We start from the raw sequence: 12,023 nt of genomic DNA on the forward strand, positions 1-12,023 counted from the left end.
GTGAGAACCAACTCCATGTCTCAGGCATCAAGCTTGAGCCTGGATCTCCAGAAACCCCTGGACAGGGTTTTTAGCTCAAACCCAGCCAGTGATACACCAAAAGCTGGTAGAGCTGGTAGTTACCAGCAGCTGGTTTCTCGCTTGTCTCTGCACGTTGTGTCAGGGGCCAGCTCTGCTGTGCTGCCTCTGCCAGGGGCCGCCTGCGGGGCAGGCACATCCAAGTGATGGAGCACCCCTGCCACACCTGCTCTGCGGAGAGGGCTCGAATCAGGGCTGTCCTGATCTCTGGGCAGCCGCTGTTCCCAGGCGGATGCGGCTTTCTCCTCCTGTCATAGCTGCTCTCAGGCGGGGGTCTCGCTTGGAGGGTCAGGAGGAGCTTGTACCGGCGCCAGCGCCTTGGCGACAGATTTTGCAAGAGCAGAGCTGTGCCTGCGGGGAGCCCGAGGGATGAAGCCGAGCGCTGCCATCCGCTGTGGCGTTCCATGAAATACCTGCTTTCATGGTGAGGGGAGGCGGGGGAACCCCTCCCTGCTCCCTCCGGGCTGCTGGGGAAGCAAGGGCGGGCAGGCAGGACGGCCTCCCGCTGCTGGGAAATGCTGCTGGGCGACAGGAGGTGGCACTGGGTGGGAAAGGTGGAATAGCACGGGCAGGAGGAGGGTTGCGGTGCTGAGGGGCCTGAAGTCAGGGCTGGGTGGCCGCTGGAAGGTTTGAGCCGGGGTGTGCTGGGCCTGGGGCGAGGCCCATCTCCCTGGGCACTGCGCAGCTCCTCTCCTGGGCCACAGCAGCCGCTTCTTTTGTCTCTGCTGAAGTTCTGCCAAGCAGTGCGGTTTTAATAGTGAGGGCTGGGGACCGCGAGTAGAAGCTTGGTGAGCACAGAAGCACTTCCCCAACGTGGATTTTTACTCCTTTTTGACTGCCTTCCCACCTCCTTCTACCACCAAGGCTGCCCCCACCCTGAGGGAGTCTGCGTTCCCTCCCGGTGCTGCCCCTCTCATTTCCTTCTCCTCCTGCCCACACACCGATGGAAGGTCTCTAGGAGCGCCCAGAGCCACGGTATGTGGTGCCTGACCCAGGGGACAGGTCTCCTCGGACTCTATTCATACGAAATAAGTGAGAAAATTCTTCTTTGGATGCTTCCCACCCCCCTGCCCTCAGCAGGCCTGTCGGTGGTCTCCCTCCCTGCCTCTGAAGCCCTCTGAGCACCATCTCCTGCACTGCCTCAGTCTCCAATTTTCTTGCTTTCAGGCCCACTAGCTATGTTTCTTTCCTTCAAGTATGCTTCTTTCAGAAATCCTTCTGATAGCTTGTTCTCATTATCTTAATGAACAATTAGAGAGTGAATCCGTCAATGTAATTTCTATGTTCTTTCTCCTTGTCTTTGAGCAGCATGAGTTATACCCCTGCTCTGTGACTGCAGCATGCCCCAGCTTTTCAAAAGATGGGGAGATATTCAAAGGTGCCTAAAAACTTCCATCCTTCTGGCTTTGAGACTATTTAATTTTTTAGAGGAGATTATTAAGGCTGGCTGCAAAAGAAGGTAAAGTAAGGAATTAAAAAAAAAAAAAAAAAGATAACTGAGGGCTATTATTTCCTCTTCTAGGAGGAAAGCAAACAGGACCACTGAAACCAGAAACATTGGAATTTTGGTAGTAGAACATTGGAAGTTGGTATGTAGAGCTTGCTGGATGCCTCCATCCACCCCTGGTGAGGGAAGGATTGTCTGCCTGAAAGCTTCATCTGCAGCAGAGCTCTGCTTAACTGAGGCACCAACACTACCTGTGATGCTAGTGTGCATTGAACAAATGTTCAAAATAGGGTAATACTGGCTTTGCTGATACTGACTGCAGTTCTGGCTAGGCTTCTTTTCAGTGAGGCTGAAAAGGATGCCACCTTGCACAAGAGGCATAAACATATATTTGTATGCAGACTCTTGGATAGTTCTGAGATGATGTTTGAATTTAAACATTCATTAAAACTGAAATAGTTTCAAGTCAGTGGGTGAGCTGAGAGAAACAGACAGATAATGCTACTGTCAATGGGGCCATATAGTGATGCTTTGCTCCCAGCAGATTGTGCAGATTCCAGTAATGTTTTGTCTTTATGTGTTTCTCACCTTCTGTCTTACCTCTTTAACTTCCTGAAGTAACAGGGAAATAATTGAAGTCTGTGCTGGCTTTCTAAGTTGTAAATAGCCAGGAGAGCCACAGTCTCAGGGTAGTAAACTTGATTTCTTGACATTCTTAGAGCTATTGACACAAGCTCTCAGGAGGCTGGTGCACGCAGCACCAGGGGTCCCGGGCCCTGCTGTCCTGACTCCTCCTTTCTGTTTGGAATTTGAAGATTCTAGGGCTTCAGAAGGACTGCTCTTGCCACCCCAAGGCAAGCCATTCAAATCCCACAGCAGCAGAAGCCTGCTCAGCTTTCCAGAAAGATTCACTGTTTCATCATTTGCCATCTTCTTGCAGTTTAATAATAGGCATCTGGTACCTGTCACTATCAGCTCCCAGGTGCTATATTTAGACAGATCAGTATGGTGATCCCGGTGTTCGTGTCAGTGGGCCACACTAGAAATAGCACTGAAATAACACACTAAATAAAGCAGCAGTTACAGGAACAAAAATAGAGAATTTTGTTCTGTTACTTACAATAAAGAAATTAGAAGCTCTTTGCATATCATGTTTTGATACAGAATTAAATTTATTCTATACTACCCTCACTCCATTTTTCAATATCTCTCTATTTTTTTCCCCTACAGATCTTACCCGTGGAAAATGCTGTAGGTAGAATGGTAAGAGAGAAATGCCAATATTTGAAACTGAAGCAATAGATATAATTTTGTATCTGAAAAGACATAAGAGTAGCTTTCTGGAAGAGTGTGGCATCCACAGTGTTCAGATATTCCTATTAAATGATGAAAAGTGGAATAACTTTTAGAAGAAATAAAAACATATTCTTTGTAGATTCTCAAACCTACCAAAGTCTAATTTTCTTTTTTTTTTCCCTAGAAAACAAGTAGAATGCAGTGTTTTAGTTGATATTTCATTTATATTTCTGACATTTTTTTACAGCCAGGAATGGAAAGCAATTAATTAAAAATCATGAGTATCAGGATGACTGGAATCTGTGGCAAACTGCATCCAAAAAAACCTACAAATCACAAAATATGCAGTCCTTACTGAGTTAGGTAGAAAAACCCAAAAGCCTCTGAAAGTTGTTTAAAGTGTCAGTGTTTTGGAAAAAAGTCTGTTTGGAATGACCTCTTAAAAATATTTTCAGCAAATTGGCAATGTGAAAAATGTCTCATCTGTCACATGGGGTTGTAAAAATATCAAAAGATTTCTTTCCAGTGTTCAGTTTTTCTCATTTTTAAAAGGGAAATTGCATTTCAAAGCTAAAAGCTATTCCAGACTCAAGACTGAAATGTTTTATGAGAAATGTCATTGCTTTTAAACATTTTTAATGAAAATTTTGCAAAGTTCATGGCTTCACAGAATGTTTTGCTGTGTTCAGTTCCTCATTTTCTAGTAAGGCAAGTTAATCGTGAAAAGCTTTATGGAGGAAGGTGCAACAGAGCAGCTTCCCACTCAAAATCTTCCATAACCCAAGATGACATTCAGTAGTTTTGTGATAATATTCAACAACAGTTCCTCATATTTCCACACTTAATTAGCTTCTTGCTTAACTTCAGAGGTTTTGTTTCCGCTGTGGATTTGTGGGTAAACTGCAGAATAACCCCAGATACCATTTTTGTGCTTGGATAGGACAGACTTTTGGGTTTCTAGAGTATGCGGTGTTGTTTTTCTCTTTCATTCTCTTGGCAAGGAGAGTTGCTGGAGCAGCCCCCATGTGACCATGCAGCATGTACAGTAAACCACCCTTTTCTCCCTTGGCTCCTCTCCCTTAATAAAGAGGCTCTTTCCTGTTTGTCTGTGTTGGAGTCTCAAGCCAAGCCCCTGCTGGGAGCTTGAGGACAGCATTTCTAGCAACTCTGACCCTGTGCTCCTTCAGGCCACCCCACATCTCCTAATGAAGACCCCCTTTAGTCTCAATCCTGGTACCTCCAGGCCCTGGGAGATGAGGACAGAAGCTTCCAGCTTCTGCCAGAGAGACAAGGTCATGGGTAATGGAGTGTATGTGAGGCTAATGTGACCTCAGAGCACTTTAAAGGGCTGTATTCTTTCCTTCCACGCCAAAGGAAGAGCTATTGCAGGCAATTTGGCAGGAACTAGCCAGCAATTAATTGAGCAACAATTTCAACTATTGCAAAGCCCTATGTGAGGATATTGATGGCAAAGTGACTGATGCCTCCCAGGCTGCAGGTAAATGTGATTCCTGGTGCTGGAGTCTAGCTGACCTAGGGGAGTCAGTAATGATAGACTTCTGCTAAAGAAGCAGGCTTTTGTAAGAATGTAGTAACAGCAATATACTATATTATGTGTAATGTTGCATGTATCTGTATGTTTCTTGATTTTTAACATGAAAGAGTATTGTTCAAGCTTAGACAAACAAAAACTAGTTGGCTGTGGATTTTGGCTGCTAATGTTGTGAAGGCAGGCCAGGCTGAAAAAGTTTGATTCTTCCCCCTTTTGTGCCTTGGTTGATGTATCTGGAAGTGGCTGTTCATGTGGATGGTGTGAGAAGCAGTGCTTTTAAAGAGGACCAAGGAGAGGAGAATCCTTTTTCTTGCTATGCTGGGCATCTCTGTGCCTCAGGGCTCCTTTGTAGTCCTGCTTCTCAAGTGGAGCTGGTTCTCCATGTCCAATTTTAGGGATGAAGCCCCTCAAACATGGAAAAGCAGGCTGCAGTTTTTGAGAAGGCTGCCAGGGTACACTGCTGAGCCTGTCTTCTGTGATGGCGTGGGATTTGTTCAGCTGTCAGTGCTTGTGCCTCTCCAGTCATGTTGCAAGCCTGGGCAGGGGAAACAGTTGCACAGAAGCAAATGATGAACATTATTCATTATCCTGATTTTTTTGGGAGGGCTCAGCAGTTCAAGAGCTCTGAGGGAGTAATTGAAGCACTAAAAACAAAGAGCTGACTTGTTACGGTGCTTGAGAGAGGAATGAAAAAATAAATGGGAGAAGGGAGTTCAAATGTGTGGGAGAATGCTGGTGGCTGAAATTTCAGCCTGCTTGAGAAATCGTCTCTCTTCTTGTATTATTGTCTCAGCTAGAGTTTTTTGTGGGGCTGCTGCAGCTAAATTTCAAGCTGGATGAAGTTGACAGAAGCACAAAAGGGAGTGTTGCTTGCTCCTTCTCCAACATTAGAGGGGAGGGAGTGTGGGAGGTGTTGCTCTCTCACAGGACTTGGTTTCCTTCTGCTTCCAGATACATCTTTATTCCTCAGTGGTCCTCTCAGATTGCAAGGGTGAAATCTGTGCTCAGTGTAGCTTCCTAAAATCTGGGGGATTTACCTCAGTTTTCTATTCACCAAATCTAGATACAAAGATTTTAAGCTCAAGTGGTAAAACCCACTTATTCTCCAGACCTTTCTCTGGTGATGGGAGTTCGCAAGGCACTGTCGTGTATGGTGCTTTGCATTTTTGCACTGGTGGAAGACATGAAGTGGTTAGTTATTAATCTTTCAAATGAGATATAAATCCTAAATCTTTGCTAATCCTTATATCCATAGCACAAAACCATACAAATGACAAGATGTGCAGAGCCTCAGTTCATAAGGAAGAGGCAATTACGGAGCCAACTGCAGCATTGAGCAGCAGTAGGGAAAACTCAGATGTTTAATTTGGTGTGGAAAAAGGGAGGATCTCAACTTGTATTGTCTATCTCCCAAATTTATAAGCCTGTCCAATATATCAGGGTACTGATAGAATGAATAACTTCTGGATTTTAGGCAGTATAAATTGTCTCAGTGTAGCTCTCTCATTTCCTTTCCTGGTGGGTTTCAAGTGAGACAAAGGAGAATTTTAAGATAAATTGGAAAAATCATATCAGCAAGGTGAGGAAATTGCATGATCACTTCTGGTTTCATCAAATAGCCAGCTCCAGGTGCATCTGGGCTATGGTTATGATCTAATTCCCTTAGCCTTGTTTCCTCACATGTAATTTTTCCATATCACAAAATACTTCTGTAAGGTGAATTGCTGTACTGGAATGGGTGGGGAAAATTAGACAGAGTTGAAAAGTAATGAAAAGCTTGATACTTTCAAACCATCTTTCATGATTTTAGAAGCCTTTCCCTCTCCCTTCCCTTGGTATTACTGATGGATGCAGCCTATCTGGAAAATGGACATGCATACACTGCTATACAGAAGTGCGTTTTGACTGAGTCCTAAAAGATTTTAACTCATCCATCAATTGATTATATTGTCATTGCTACATAAGGCTGTTCAGCATAGAGCATCTATTACTGAGGTTCTGATTGAAACATTGCCCTTGTTGTGCAGAACTGTTTAACTTTGTCTCTTTGAAATGAAATGCGAAATGCTTCTTATCTCGCAAAAAGACAGGTTTATTCTCAGCCTTTTGAAAAACAGGTACGTGAACCTGAAAACATTTCTTTCCGTGGGTACGTGTACAGATGCCAAGTTTTCACCAACTTAACTTTCAGCCCTGGTGAAAATAACATTGTGAATAAGTGTTGTCTAACACAAAGCCTGAAATACATTCGTCCTTCCCTCAGAATCTTCCCATTTTGTGGCTTGCACAAGCACGCTAGACAGGTAGACTATAGCTTGGAATTAGTTGCTTGGCTTGTTGGGTTTTTACTTGAAGGAGGAGGTGGCGAAGCCGACGACGTGTATGGGATGTTGGTGGATCGGAGTATTTTTTCCCTAGAAAGGTGAAATACGTTCGCGTCTGCCGTGTTTTTTCCGCGGAGCTGCGCTGCTCCGGGAGCCCAGGCCGGGCTGGCCCCGCCGCCGCCGCTGGGTGCCAGTGCAGCCCCGGCGTAGGCAGCGCCTCTGCCTCTCCCTGCCCGCTGCAGCTTCGCCCTGCCCGCTCTTCCCCCGGCTCCCGCCGCTCCCCCTTTCCCTTTCCGTCCCCATTTAAGCGGCAGCAAAGGCCCCGTGCGGAGGGAGGCCTGGGAGGCAGCGGAGCCGAGGGCGCTGAGCCCGCCCTCCCCTGCTGAAAGGCTCGGCAGCCTCCGAACGAGCCTGGCCCTTGGCTTTGGCAGTGTCCAGGCCTGGCTCTTGGCAGTGTCTTCGAGCGGAATGCCGTGGGGAGGGGAGCGGGGCCGGCTGCACGGAGAGAAGGCTGTGCTCCCGCGGGACTCGGCGGAGCGGCTCCTCTTGTTCACATCGGGGTGTATTTTTCCACCCTTGCAAAGCGGGGGGTCAGTGCTGACAGGCTGTGATGAGAGCTGGATGAGCAAGGGAAGGACATTCTCCTGCCCAGCTGCTCCTTGCCTCCCTGTGCAGTTCACCTCAGTCGTCCCTCGCTGTGAGACTCCCGGGGCTGGAAACATCAGAGGCTGGGGATGTGGTTGATCTAGTCATCACTCGGTTGACTAGAAAAAGACTTAAGCTTTCCAAGTAACCTGGAGCTGTGGGAGCCTGCTACCCTTTGGTAGTGCTAAGAACTTGTGACTGATTTAGTGCAATACTTTTGGTTTCAGCAGAGGGAGGAATGAGCATCACTCCTTTGTTTCACAGCTCTCTTTGTTTCAAGTTGGAAACTTAAGAAATCAATTATACAATTGATTTCCAAAAGGCAAAATTAGGCTGGGAAGCTGTAGACAAGGATTCTTAGAGAGTGTGCAAATCCAGCAGTGGTAGTTTATTATCTTTAAGCACCTTTTAACCAGCAACTTCACAGCTACTGCACTGGTGTTCTAGGGGCAGAAATTTATTGTCTTCACCTCCAAAATAAAAGTAAATTAGCTACATACAAATAAACTGACCTTCTTAAGTAGCACAGGGAATCCATAGCAGAATAGGAAAAAGAAGGTAGAGCCCCCAAATCTTGCATGCCACTGGCTATGTAGAGAAGTGCAGAACTCTTAGCAGAGCTATGTCAAGATATTTAGCCAAAAGCCTGATGCTAGATGATCTTTTGAAAGTTATTGCGTCTAGCTAGTGATACCCTTGAAGGTAAAGGGATCATGAAGCACTTCTACAGTCATGGAAAGTTTTCCTCCATCAGCAGGTTTATTTTTTTTTCAGTCAAATCATGCAGCTTGAAGAGAAGATAGTGCCCAATGCCAAGTTGTGTTTCTTTTGCAGATTGAAAACCTGGAGCCTGCCATCTCTGAAATGGCCATAAATATCTCCTAATAATGTTAAGGATCACAGATGGGTATTAGGAGGAGCCTAGGCTTTAAAAAGAAGCCTGTCACTGGGGCATCATTTCTCCAGGAGCTGTCAGGAGCACTGTCACTTTTGAATGGTTCCAGTTCACAGACGTGACAAACATGTCATTATTTTGTATTCCCAGAGAGCCAAAAGGAGGCAGTCCACCCCAAGCTGCCTTCAAAAACAAAGATCCTGCAGTCAGAAGTGGCAACTCTGTGAGAGCTGAAGAGGATGCGAGGGAGAAACCAGAGAGCTGTGATGGATGCCAGTCAGGTGTGGCTTTAAAAAATGCCAGCAGGAATGCCTCTTGGCAGTGCCTGCATGACAGAAGCTGCTGAGATGGGGTGCATGTCTGACTATGTGAGGTTGCCACCTCTGCTTCATGGATGTCCTGTGCTCAAGGATGTTGGTAAGAGGTGGTACAGCTCCCTGCGTGGGTGTTCTTTCCATGAGGCCACAGTGCTGCCTGGGTCTGTTGAGCCTTGAGTTTCATCCTGCTCTGGAATAAACAAACAAAATTCAGTAACCTTAGTCTATGGCATACTTTCTGTTTTTCTTGCTTCTCCTCAAGGTAAAAGCCTTCATGCAGAAAACAATGCTCTTTCTGCCTGTGTTTTCACCTTTCAGCTCCCCTTTTCTTTCTTTGCCCACCCTGCCTCCAGCATGTTGGCAAGAATATCCTTTTCCAGGAAAAAACACATGTACTTGGTGTTTAAAGCATCACATTTCTTCCAGGTACTATTGAAATAATGCTCATTCTATTTTCTTGCCTAATTCTATTTCCTTTCCCTGCTGATTATGAAGACATTTGTGCTAAATCTAGGCGTTCTCCCCTTATCATCCAGATCCATTTAGCAATGCTGCAATCTAGTGCCTGTGACATCACGATTCATCACCAGTGACTGCATTACAGATGCAGCCAGCACCAGGCAGCCTTTAATTCAGGTGGTGGTAGTGGGAGGTGCCAGGTAACAGAGCAGAAAGTGGAGGCTGGCTTGTAAACAGCGTGGTGGCTGCTAATCTTTGCCTCTGGGAACATAAAAACTGTGGGGTGCCTGAAATGTAACACCAGGCAAAGTTTGCCTAAGCAAGATCAAGGGTGTGGTGGAAGGTGAACTTGTCCCACCTCCTGAAAGGGCGGCTGTGTGCCACCAACCATCTTGCTGCCCACACAGCCTGTCTATCTCTCCTGTCAGGTTTGTCAGATTGGGATGAAAGTCCCTGGGAACTCAAGTACCTTGGGGGATGGGGGAGTTTGGCTCTGCAGCACCCAGCTCTCGAGGTGGGTAACACGGGGCTTCTTGTCTTTGGCAGCTCAGCTGGGAAGCAAGACAGAAGGATGGGGGAGACCTCTATGAGGATGAACTGTATTTCCATCTTCAACTGTCAAATGTGAATGTAAATTGGAAATATCAAACACTATTTCCCAGTAATGAATATGCTTTTCACTTGTGTATCACAGCCTACAAATGCCTGAATATTTCCATCCCCTCTTCCACTGTTGTTTTTTGGTTTACTTGGATTGCCTGTTTTTAAACTCTGAACCCGGTATCATGCATGTGCCTAAGTGTCTGCAATGAAGGAAAATGATGCTGCCACATTAAAATGGGAAGAAGGGGGTACCCTACACAGTGTACATCAGCATAGCCATAACAGTGTCTGCCTTGGTTTATACTTGCATGTCTGAGATGGCAGTGACCACTTCACACAAAACCTCCTCGAGTGCTTATCTGTTTGGAGCGTACTGGAAGCATGATGGGTGCTGAACCAGTGTAATAAGCTGGTGCATTGCAGCAGCAGCACCAGGTTACTTGCTAAAGTGAGTGCAGATGCATGTGCATACTGTGACTGACCTGAACGTGCTGGCTGCATGTTTGACTGCCAGGATGCCTCGACCAGCTGCCTGTGAGGTGGTCTCAGGGTGACAATGGCAACAGAAGAGCACCAGCTACACGTGTCTCTCTGAAGGAAAGGAACTCAGCTGCCCTCTCAATCCTCTCAGCTTCTCTCCTTGCCCTCTTTGCCCCTGGCAGAGGTCAGCTAATTACTGCCTCAGTGCTGTTTCAGTGGCTGTTTCAGTTTTTCCCCACATTTTTGAGCACAGAACCCTTGGATGAGGTGAGCCCACACAGCTGCCTCTCTGTAGATGAACTGGGCTTTTCTGCCCAGCTTTGGGGAAGCAGTTTTTCCTCCCCACCAGTGTGACTGCTCCTCTCTTTGCAGAGGAGAAGGTGGCAGCTCTGAGTGTAACTGGATGGGCCAGGTGTTCTTGCTGGATGGCAGGGACTATGAAAGCTGTGGGAGAAAGGAGTCCTGCCCTGATGGGAAATCTCCCTAGTAGCCAGGGATTGCTTTGCCCTTTTATTTTGGTCAAGGTAAATAAGGAGCAAAAGGACAAAAGGCCTCCATGAACACATGTGTCTGATGCTACCCTGTCTTTCAGCTGGTACATGTTTAGGAGTTTGTCTTTCTATGTCTCAGGAGTACTCCAGTGACAGAAAATGAGCTGAGCATCCCCATATATTCTTCTGTTCCTTCACTGTGTACTTAAAAACCAACCAACCAAAAAAAAAACCCAAAAACCCCCACAAAACAACCAAACATACAACAAAATTGGTGGTTGAAGCTTTTTTTTTTTTTTAACACTTTCTTTGGCCTCTGAGAATCTTGGTGATACTTGGGTCATGTTTCTCCAGATTTTTCAGCAGCTAGAGATTTCTTTGTCTCTTCATTGTTAGCTGATTCTGCACCTTCAGCTTGTAACTGTGTGGTCCAGGCTACTGGGAATTACGTTGTGTCTTGCTGCTGATGAGAATAGCAGGGCTGTGGCTGTGGAGTCATTGAGCAAAATTTGAGGCTTTCCCTCAAAACTTAAGGGATTTCAACTAGTGAGAGAATTGAAATTTCCTGGGGATGTCAGATACACATGAATCTGACTGATAAGTCCATACTTATCAGTATTTTACACCTGTTGTGGACTTATGTTGTATTTTTTCAGTCTGGGTAGAAGCAGCAGAGCTGGGAATGACACACCAGTTTGTCTCTGCTGTGGCACTGTGGTGGAAGGGTACATGGGGCACTTTCTGTTGGTGCCTGCTTCCAGCCACACATTTTGGCTTGAGGAATAGACATGTCTACACAAAGATATGGATTTTTCTCTATTGTTTATAGTGGAGTAAACCTCAGCACTTACTAAAGTCAATGCTTTTGCATCAGTGTAAAAGTCAAAAAATTCCCCCCTCCAAAAAAAAAAACACAAACAAACAAACAAACCCCAAACCAAATAAAAAACAACCTCCCCCAGAAAAAAAAAGAAAAAAAAAATTAAAAAATCACAAAATTGCAAGAAAAAGGAAGCAATGGGTTTGGAATTACTTTTTCTGAAAGATAAAAAACTCTATCATTTTAAATTTTTTAAAATTGTAATAGTTCTGTTCATGAGCATTCAGGGTCTTTTATCAAAGATTAGAATTAAAATATTTATTTAGTTTTTTTTTTATAACAACAGCTTGTAGTAAAACATTCTGCAGGGTGTGCAGAAAGAGAATGGCTGAATGTTTTTCTTTGCTGGTGACTGCTTTGAGCTGTGTGGTGCTTTGGTCCTTATTTACTACACCAGAAGATATTCTCTTCTTAAAATAGTGCAGAGGGACAGACAACCAGTCAGAGTAAGGGCATTAGTGCTGAGTCAGTTTTCCATTGAGATGTGAAGGCATTAGCTGTATCTGTGGATATGAAAAAATACATTATCACCTGGTGCCTCTTAAAACTAGCCAAT

The 12,023-nt window shown here is 45.4% G+C and overlaps 1 long non-coding RNA gene across 6 annotated transcripts in view; it reads left to right on the forward strand.

Annotated features, from left to right (window-relative positions):
• Positions 1-246: 246 nt before the first annotated feature.
• The window catches only part of LOC111940189 (uncharacterized), a 67,554-nt gene continuing 55,777 nt past the window's right edge, over positions 247-12,023 (forward strand). For 2 of the 6 annotated variants that reach the window (XR_015285068.1, XR_015285066.1), the window contains exons 1-3: positions 736-1,053; positions 1,601-1,667; positions 2,756-2,788. This is a non-coding gene — a long non-coding RNA (uncharacterized LOC111940189). Of the gene's footprint in view, positions 503-653; positions 1,054-1,600; positions 1,668-2,755; positions 2,845-8,387; positions 8,474-12,023 lie in introns of those variants that run through there. The other 4 variants (XR_002869442.2, XR_002869443.2, XR_015285069.1 and 1 more) reach the window with 4 other exon arrangements.

Source organism: Cyanistes caeruleus, chromosome 3, assembly GCF_971803275.1.
Source record: "Cyanistes caeruleus chromosome 3, bCyaCae1.hap1.1, whole genome shotgun sequence".
Classification (NCBI taxonomy): domain Eukaryota; kingdom Metazoa; phylum Chordata; class Aves; order Passeriformes; family Paridae; genus Cyanistes; species Cyanistes caeruleus.